The following is a 9,397-nucleotide window of genomic DNA, read 5'->3' on the forward strand; positions in this document are numbered from 1 at the left end:
TCGATTCAGTAGCAGACGCTCACATTCTTACGAGAGCCAGCGCTCTGTAAAGCACGTGCAAGCACTATCTAGTGTTCGGGCATATTAAACAGGAATGTATACACATTGCTCACATGTCCTGTCTACTCTCACTGGGTAGGTCTGTTGAGACCTACGAGTCAGCCCAGTCACTTGTCGCCGCAGTTTGGGTACTCGGAAGCGATTCTGACACGTGCACTTCTGAGATGCTCTCGCTTCTATTCATGAGTGCCTTGCGTTTAAAGCATGTTCTGGAGCCGATTGCAAGTAAAACATATCTAAGCCTAATTATCACCTGCAAAGATTGTTGCGTGCATTCCACATTCGCAAGAGTGCTCGATCGCAGTTTACAAATTTTGCGATAATAGCGTTTATAGTTGCGTCAATAATAAGAAAGTATGCATTACATTCAAAAGCAGTATTCGTCAGAGGCATGTACTGTCTGAATGTTAGTCGAGACATAAAAAAAAAATGGCTGTGGCTTAGGTAAGGTTAAGCCCAGGATGCGAAGCATACTAGCCTTTATTTTAGTTGTTGAACCACTGTTTAGCCTGGTGAACTGCTGTTGCTTGGCTATATTTGGTTCGGCTAGACGAAGAAACAACTCATGCATTACTTCTTCGCCTTCAAGAGTGGAACGCGACAGCGTTCCCGTCGACCCGCCAAGGGGTGTAAGACAATGGGCTACAGGGCAGCGACTACGCGCCCCGCATTGGACGCGGTGAGCGTCGAGCAAAGCAGCGTTCGGCGCGGCAACGAAATGTGCGCCTGAGCAAGAGATGCACGCCTTAGAAACAGCGCGTTTCTAAGGCAACACCGCATTCACTAGAGGCGCTTTTGTACCGCTTTGAAGCGTTGTACTCGTGGCTCAGTGGTAGCGTCTCCGTCCCACACTCCGGAGACCCTGGTTCGATTCCCACCCAGCCCGTCTTGCAAGAGTTGAGCCAAAGCCACTTCTACTCTGTCGTGACGTCACGGTGTCACGTGATTTCATGGTCACCGCCGCGCCTGAGGAGCTGGGTTGAGCCCTCGTAATATGCTTCGCATAAAAAAGTCCAGCGTTGCCGATCGCTTAGAATATGTGTATCCATCTACTTCGAGCCATCAAGGCGGGCATGAACATTCGCTGCAGAGAGGTGGCGAGGACAACTTAAGTGAAGTCCTGGGCACGTCCACAGTAAGTGTGTCACTGCCACTTTCTGAATGTGACATCAGAAAATGGGCTTGAAGGACCAGGGCGACCACCGTACTGTTAAGGCCAAAGAGCGGTCAAAGTCGGGTTGAGCGCAGCCCGACACGCAGCCTTCGTAATGTCACCTCCTCCCAGCAGAGTAGCACACCATGGCAATCTGAAACACACGAGGGTGCGAGGGCTCGTGTGGTAGGACGAATGCTTTCTTTTTGCCGGAGCAGGTGTCCGCAAGCATCTTCACAAATAATTTCGAAGTGGGTGTGTTATATACTGTGGAAAAATTGCCAAATCTGCTTCGAGGAGACCCCGACAAGGCCGCTCGAAGCAACCTTTCGACGCGCGTCTCGACAGTCGTAGTGGCAGCAAGGAGGTGAATGCTATGTTTGAATGAAGTATACCAGTTATTCGATGTATATTGTGGAGGGCTTGCGACGAGTCCGTGCAAATCCTGAGCCGAGAATATCGAGCAGATTGAGAAAAAAGGAGCAACGCGGACAAGTCCTCATAGACGGCAAGCTCGGCAATATGGGCCGTCGGAGCGGGATCGGCCTGATGGGTCAGTCGGCGCGACGAAGGCGCGCAGTCGCCTGACGTTAAACGGGCCATAGAGACCACCTAGAGGCTTATTGTCAGTTGCACCCTATTTCATGGAGCCACATTGTGTGTCGTAGAAACTGGATTGTGTATTAATGCCCCATGTACCGGACCAACGTAGCGGCCTAGCAAAATGTTGATAGCTTAAGCGCGCGCATACATCGACGTTGGTCCACCGACTCGTCGATAGTGTTGACTTGGTACTCGGCTTATAGGGTTGCCACCCGAAAGAGACATGACAGTCCCGTTGTGGCATGCATGGCTTCGTCATTAATGAGCTCAAGGACAGCACGTTCGGTCTTCGTGTGATGATGAAACTGGGTCTGATAGACGAGTTATGGTCGCAGTACCGAACTAACTAGAAGGCGGGCCATGTAGGTGCACGCGCCGCAAAATTTCTTCGCAATCCGACGTATCAAGTGTATTGTTCGTTCGCCTTGCGCTCTTCACCCATGATCCCGCAAATCCAGAGGCAGCAATTTCAAGGCCAAGCTCACGAAGGGTTGAAGCCTTATGTAGTGGCTGATGATAGTCTGGTGGTTAATGTAGAAGGAGGAGGAAAGAGAAAAGAAGAAGGCAGGGAGGTTAACCAGAATAACGTCCGGTTGGCTACCCTACACTGGGGGAATGGGAAAGGGGAAAGCAAAGATCACAAGGGTGGTTGGTTAGTGTAGGGGTTACTGATAGTGTAGCAGTTATTCCCGGCGACATATTTCAGAATGAATGGACCATATAGTGATGTGCGAAATCATGATGTCGTGTGCGTGTTTTATTCTCATTAAGTTCTAATTTAGTGGAAGGAGGGCAATGTTAAAGGGGATTGGCGCAAGCCCAGGTCATTGTTGGACAGCACGATGTGAGACGAACTTCCTTGCTGCTTGGCCAGCCAGGCTAATGGACAAAGTGCGAGCGCGAAGAAAAGCCTCAATGGATTCGCAGATACGACCAAGGAACTGTAACCAATGGGGACGATTCCGACGATAGCTTCGTAGCTGACATAGAAATTAATGAGCTTCACGAATATCCATCGCCAGAAGGGAGCCAATGAGTCGAGAACGCTCTCCGATGCGAATCATCGAAGAAAGGCATGCGAGGCTATCTACAGTGCTCAGGTGGGGATAGAGCCCGATTTTGCCAGAATGATACCAGCAGTATCGCTCGAGCCACCATGTAAGGGGTGTCACGATCATACGCTCCATCAGCTTGCCTAAGGTTGAAGTGAGGGCCAATGGACACATATAAATTATATTCACGTCACTTCAGGGCACGTCACCGCAAGGAACACAGTCATAGGGATGCCAATTTTCCTGCAGGTTGTCCTCACGTGGACAGCTACGGCCGCTTCCATCTTTGACGGCACTATTGCCTTCGTCGGGTGCCATGGCTGCGAGGTGCAGGAGAAAATTTTAATAATTGAAAGCACTCAAAACGAAGTTTTCTTGCTTCCACCAGCCACGGCTGTCAACCACTCTTTCGTCTGGCAACAACGAGAACAGTTTGCGCAGGAGTGCCTCCATCTCTATAAATGCCACCGGCACCGGAATTCCACTCGGGGCACATCGCCGCAAGAAACACAATCATGCGAATGCCCTTGTTCGTGCAGGCTGTCCTCCTGTGGACAGCTACGGCCGCTTCCATCTTTGACGACACCGGTGTCTTCGTCGGTTGCAACGGCTAGGAGGTGCAGGAGCAAATTTTAATAATTGAAAGCGCTCAAAACAAAGTTGTCTTACTTCCACCAGCCATGGCTGTCAACCACTCGTTCGTCTGGCAACAATGAGAACAGTTTGCGCAGGAGTGCCTCCGTCTCTACAAAACTCTAACCGATAAATAGGGGCAAACTCTAACCGATAAACTCTAACCGATAAATACGGGCATCTGGTGTGCATTCGCGGCGATGCAGCGAATCCTTGCTATCCTAACTCACTGAAAAGGTTGTCGCAAAAGAGAAATGTGTTGTTCCGCGCGGCTCGCAAGTCAAGCTTGGCAGTGAAATGGGATAATTATTCAAATAACCTGCGTGAATATGCGGGTCTTCTGAGGCATTCGAAAAAGAAATTTTTTCCATGAGGATTAAAACAACCTTCGCGTAGGGCTTATGGCAAGCTCTAGTGATTTAAATATACAACTACGGCATATTTGCGGAAGTCAACGGGTATGTGCAAACATACAAGGCGCATTCTCTAGTAACGACTTCTTTAAATTGGCACAAATATATTGGTCTGTAAGAACTGCTCCTGCATAACTCACTCTCATATTTTATACCCGTTGACTGCCGTTAATATGCCGTAGTTGTATATTTAGATAACTAGAGCTTGCCATAAGCTTAGATGGAAAATATTCGCTGTTGTTGTTATCTTTATATTTCCCCGCTATGGTGGCATGGTGGCTTTGGCGTTGCGATGCTAGACTCGAGCACACAGGATCAAATCTCGGTTGTGGCCCACGCATTTCGATGGGGGAGAAATGCACAAAACGCCCGTGTACCCTGCATTGGGTGTACGTTAAATAAAGTCAGCAGGCCATCCTTGTTAAGTAGTCCACCACTAGGCGGGACTCATAATCATAGGGTTCTTGCTTGTAAAAGCACATAATTTATTTATTATTTTAATTTCTTTCGGTTGTAATCATGCTCGTCGTATTTACTCACAACAAATCTGTAAATGCAGTTTACATTGTTGGCTTCATTCGCAAAGTGCTGCACTAGGCAGATTGTCCGCGCCAGGCAATATATCGCGGAATGAAAACACATATACACCTGCACTGAAATTTCGCATTAGGGAGTATCGTAACAGACGGTGTTTTTTTTTTTTTTGTCTAGAATGTTGTCTTTCTTCACATTGACAAGAGATTTGGCCTTTGGAAAAGAAAATGCACGAATGAAGCCTATGTGCGCTCGTCAAAGAAGGCCGTAGTAAAGCATTATATTTCTCTTGAGCACTTGTGCTCCTTCGAAGTATACAGTAATTTCCGTAGACAGAAGCTTTACCGCAGCCCCAGCCATATTCCCCATTCATATGCAACAACTCCTGTCGGGAATGAAACCATGACCTTAGTCGTAAAGCAACACAGCCTCTAAGCCATATTGGAAGTAAATGATGGATCGCCAGTGACATGCGTTCAGCGTAAAACTCTATCCAATATGTAACTGTGGCCTCACGTGTGTTTCCATTTTTGTCACCCCAGCACTCGTAGCCAGAGCACACACGTCGCCACCTGCCGAGAAAGAGGCAGAATAATATTGATTTTGTTGTGGGTGAGTTCGTATTGAGGGCGAAAGATGTCGCTCTTGATGTCCACCTTTGGAGGGAGTGCCTATTTTTCCAAACCAACATAATATAAGCTTATCACGAATTTCATCGGAAAGACGTGCTTAATGTCATGAGTTAAGGAGAACATTGCTGGTTAAAAAAAATATATTACCTGTGCTATTGTGTCAAAACAGAGCTATCATAGGCCCCAAAATACTAATTTGGCATTTAAATTCACAGCTGACTGCCCTCCACCCTTGTGACGGAAGAAACTTAACACAAAGGCCTAGTACTTGTATTCTGTGGTACGCAAGAAAGCTATTGAAGCTACAGTGAGTCGAGCAGCGTTGTGACAATCAGGCGAGGAAAATGTTGGATAAAGGAAATCTCGTTCTATTAATTAATTAACTAATTTATCTATTCATGTATTTACTTATTGATTCATTAATTACCAACAGCACGTCATTGTCATTACAGTGGAGAGAATAGTAAAACATAAGCAGAAGAGTTGAAGGCGCAATAATAAATGAAATCCACAACGACACCACAGCATTATGAGCAAAAGAGAAAACAAAAACAGTGTCACCAACTAACAGCGAGAAAAGAAGGCGAGTAATTCGACGCCGGTATTGGCCGACGTGGCATAAGAGTTCTTCGCCGTCAGTGACACAAGTAGTGACGGCGAAGGCCCGGAAGAGGGTAGTGTATATCAAATTCTGAAGGATCGGGTAACGAGCTATGTGACACAAATTATAAAGAATATAGCAAGAAAGCCACAAACAGACGATATCAACGACATCACACGACCACGATGGTTTCCCAGGACGCTAGGTCGAATCGCGGCCACGACGGTCGCATATCGATGGGGGTGAAATGCGAAAACACCCGTGTACATAGATTTAGGTGCACGTTAACCTGGTGGCCCAAATTATTCCGGAGTCACCCACTACGGCGTGCCTCATATTGAGATCGTGCTTTTGGCCCGTGTAAACCCATTATTTATTATTTAGTACTACAAATCGAGTATGTCGTTGTGGATTTTTGTCGTGTAGTTCGAAAAGTGCTGCTATAAATTTAAAAGACACTACATTGGACGAGCATTGTTGGCGCTTTACGGAACCTGAGTGCCTTGTTTCTATCTCCAACATATACAAAATGCGCCCGTGAGTTACTCGCCAACGCATTGGGTGTCTTGACGAAGTACGCCATTTGCCATGTCAAATTCTCTGGCGCAACCAACGTCGCTTCGGTGCAATCGGTGCTTCGCAGGTTCGAGCTTCCAGGCTGAGTGAGCATAGAACAGAAATTTTTTTTTTATTTTCACACATATTTGTTATTAGCCTCGTAATACATTCAATATGATTACATGTCCATTCTTTCAGTGACTTTTATTGAAAGAGCCACCGTATAGAGTCACGGTGTGTTGAAACTTGTGCGAAATCTAAAGCCGGCATCAGCAAACACGTCCACTGAATGGCTAAACTCCTCATTAAATCATGCCCAATTGATATATTCAAATACTTAATACATCTGTTTAATCTCTCTCTTCAAAGTTCCGAGTTGCTGGTGGATTGGAAAATGGGCAGCGGGGTACCGATTCATAAGTCAGGAAGCCGAGCAGAAGTATTTTATTTTGGCCCCTTTTCATTGACCAGTGTGTGCTGTAAAGAGTTATAGCACATTTTGTACGCAATATATTTAACCATATTCAAAACAATAGCTTTTTCGTATCGCTATCAGCATGTTTATAGATTCGGTCGCTCTTGCGTTACCATACTTACGACACAATTTGATAGCCACTAACGTTGATAAATACATCATATTTTAGACATGTTTAGGATAGCGCTATAACGTCCTTTTTCACAATATGTCGTCTAATTAGAGCTACCATTTTTAATAATGTTGGGTTAAGCTTCTCGCGTCACAGTTTAAGAGGCGCAGCATTGTGGAGCTGGTATATCTCAATCGTGCGAGGGCACAACAGTATCCGCTAGCATGCACTTGCTCGTAGTCAATGAATTAGGGCAAATTACGCCGTCTTGGACAGGCTTAAACGAGTGGCATTGTGAATAACGCTAGCGTTTTCCGCCTTCCTAGCCAGTACTTTCAGCTTGGCAAGCTGCTCTTTTCATTCGTTCTGGGAATAGCCATGCCGAGCAACGCTTTGTGCTTTGTAAAAAAGTGCTCGTCAAAGTAGGCAGGAAATGTGTCAGCAAACCCCCTATCAGTAGGTGAAAGCTCCGTTTTTTTTTCTGTTTGCTGCTTGGAGCACTTTATCCCGCGTTAGCCTGCTGACGAAGTTTAACGTCTATGCTTTATTTTCTTTCACTGCCATGTAGGCACACGATACACCACACCTGCATCAGATGGTGCAGCGTGTGCTCGTACTTTGTCGCCAATTTTCTGAATCCTCTCAAGCAATGACTCGTTCTGCAATTGTGGAATGCCTTTGATATGGAAATCATTATTTGTTCTTCACACTTTAAGCTCAGTGCGTTTCTTCTCCATAGCGGAAAGCCCTTACTCTAGTTCTACTTTTAGCTTCCTTGAGGTGGCATGCTCTTTCTTAAACGGAACTAAATTTTTGATAGGTGAAGCCTTACAGAACCATATTATTATACAAATTCAGATATATAATTCGTTTACCTGTAGACGAAGACTACCGCACCTTTTGCGACCTATACAAGAAAAAAAGAAAGAAATTGCAGCCTATCCCACGAGCTGGAATCGACACGCAGCGGAGCTCTGTGTAAGTGCAGAAAGAGTCGAAACACGAGTTCGTCATCCTCTGGTTCTCTTCCTTTCTTTCCCCCGAGCGGCCGCCACCGCCGCTGCCGCCTCGGATGCGCGGAGGCGAGCGCCAAATCTGGTGGCGACGCAAGGAACCCAGCGGCAGTGACATCGCGCGCGTCCTCTACTGCATAAAAAGCAGAAACGCGAGTTTTTATTTTTCCGACTCTTTTCTTTTTATGTTCCCCGCACAGTCACCACCGCTGCGAATGCGTGGGGGCAAGCGCCATATTGTGGCGGTAAAGGAACGTAAAGGGGGGGAGGGGGGGGGGCACGTTGCGCGCGTCCCACGGTGTGCCTGGTTGGCCTGTTGAGCGAGAGAACAGCCATTCAGAACCGACGGTCATGAAAACACGGCGAGGCTCGCAAAGAAAAGCTTCCCTTTTAAAAATCTCTCCTGTTCTTCTTTTTCTTTAGTGATATCGGTAAATTTTATTTGCTTCTAAGCGCGTTTCATTTCAGTCATACTGTGTGCGAAAGTGCCGAGAGGCTCATAAATGTTAAACGTTTCATATCATTCAAACATCGCATATCTGCAATAAGTTTCCCGTTCCAGTCGGCGTTGTGTTGACCGAAGAGGTCTGTCAATGCAGCAATCACGAATAGCGATCACGGGAAATAGGTCACATTTGTTGTAAGTTCCGCGCAAAACGCACGTACATATGTTCGCCTTTTTGTAATTCCGTTCCATCTTTCTATTTCTGCGCGATTAACAAAAAATTCATATTTATTCGGTGACCGCAATATTTTGAGCCGAGTAACATCACGTTGTGAGTTAGTTGACTCTTAGAAATTTATATTTTCGCGTGATAGAAAGAAGCGCACTGTTTTACCAAGGCTTTAAATTTTTCTTTGAGGATTGGTGTATCCTCAGTGCTTTATTTTTTTCATTGTAGATTTTGATGCGAGAGTATTCAATCTAATAATTTTTTTTTGTTTTCTCTGCTACGAGTTCAATTCAAGAAACCGCATCGGACTGAAATAGTAATGCCCAGTATCCCAGGGACAGTTAAATATGTACGCTGACGGCTCAGTGCTAAATTCAGCAGGACTTCGCAGTTGTGCTCATTACGACGAAAAACGCGGCCGAAATTAAGAGAAACAAACAGCACTAACTATGCTCTTTTTTCCACCTTTTTTCCCCCTGATTTCATTTACATTGCATTCACAGAAAAATTTACTTGATCGCTTTACGGCCCTTGTTGCTATAGTTCGGTACGAGGAATATAATTTAACAAGGGCCTCTACTTATTCGTTCACAAGCCTTATCGCAGGTTTCCTCGGTAGCCATTCCAGTAAAATATGCTTATAGAGAACATTTAAAGTGATAACGTTCTTCAAAATGAGTGTAGCTTTGAGAATTATACACTGAAAGACAGATTTATAATGTGGGTGCAAAAACGAGTAAGAAGATGCTTGTTCTGGCTGTTGTATGTAGATATCTTCTTTGTTTGTCCTTTCTTCCGTAGAACTCATACAGCTGTAGATTTCATCGCCATAGCGCTGAGCTGGTGTATATGTCCTTACGTGAAGACAGTTTGGAGCTTATTCA

The sequence above is a fragment of the Dermacentor albipictus genome, chromosome 1 (assembly GCF_038994185.2).
Source record: "Dermacentor albipictus isolate Rhodes 1998 colony chromosome 1, USDA_Dalb.pri_finalv2, whole genome shotgun sequence".
Classification (NCBI taxonomy): Eukaryota; Metazoa; Arthropoda; class Arachnida; order Ixodida; family Ixodidae; genus Dermacentor; species Dermacentor albipictus.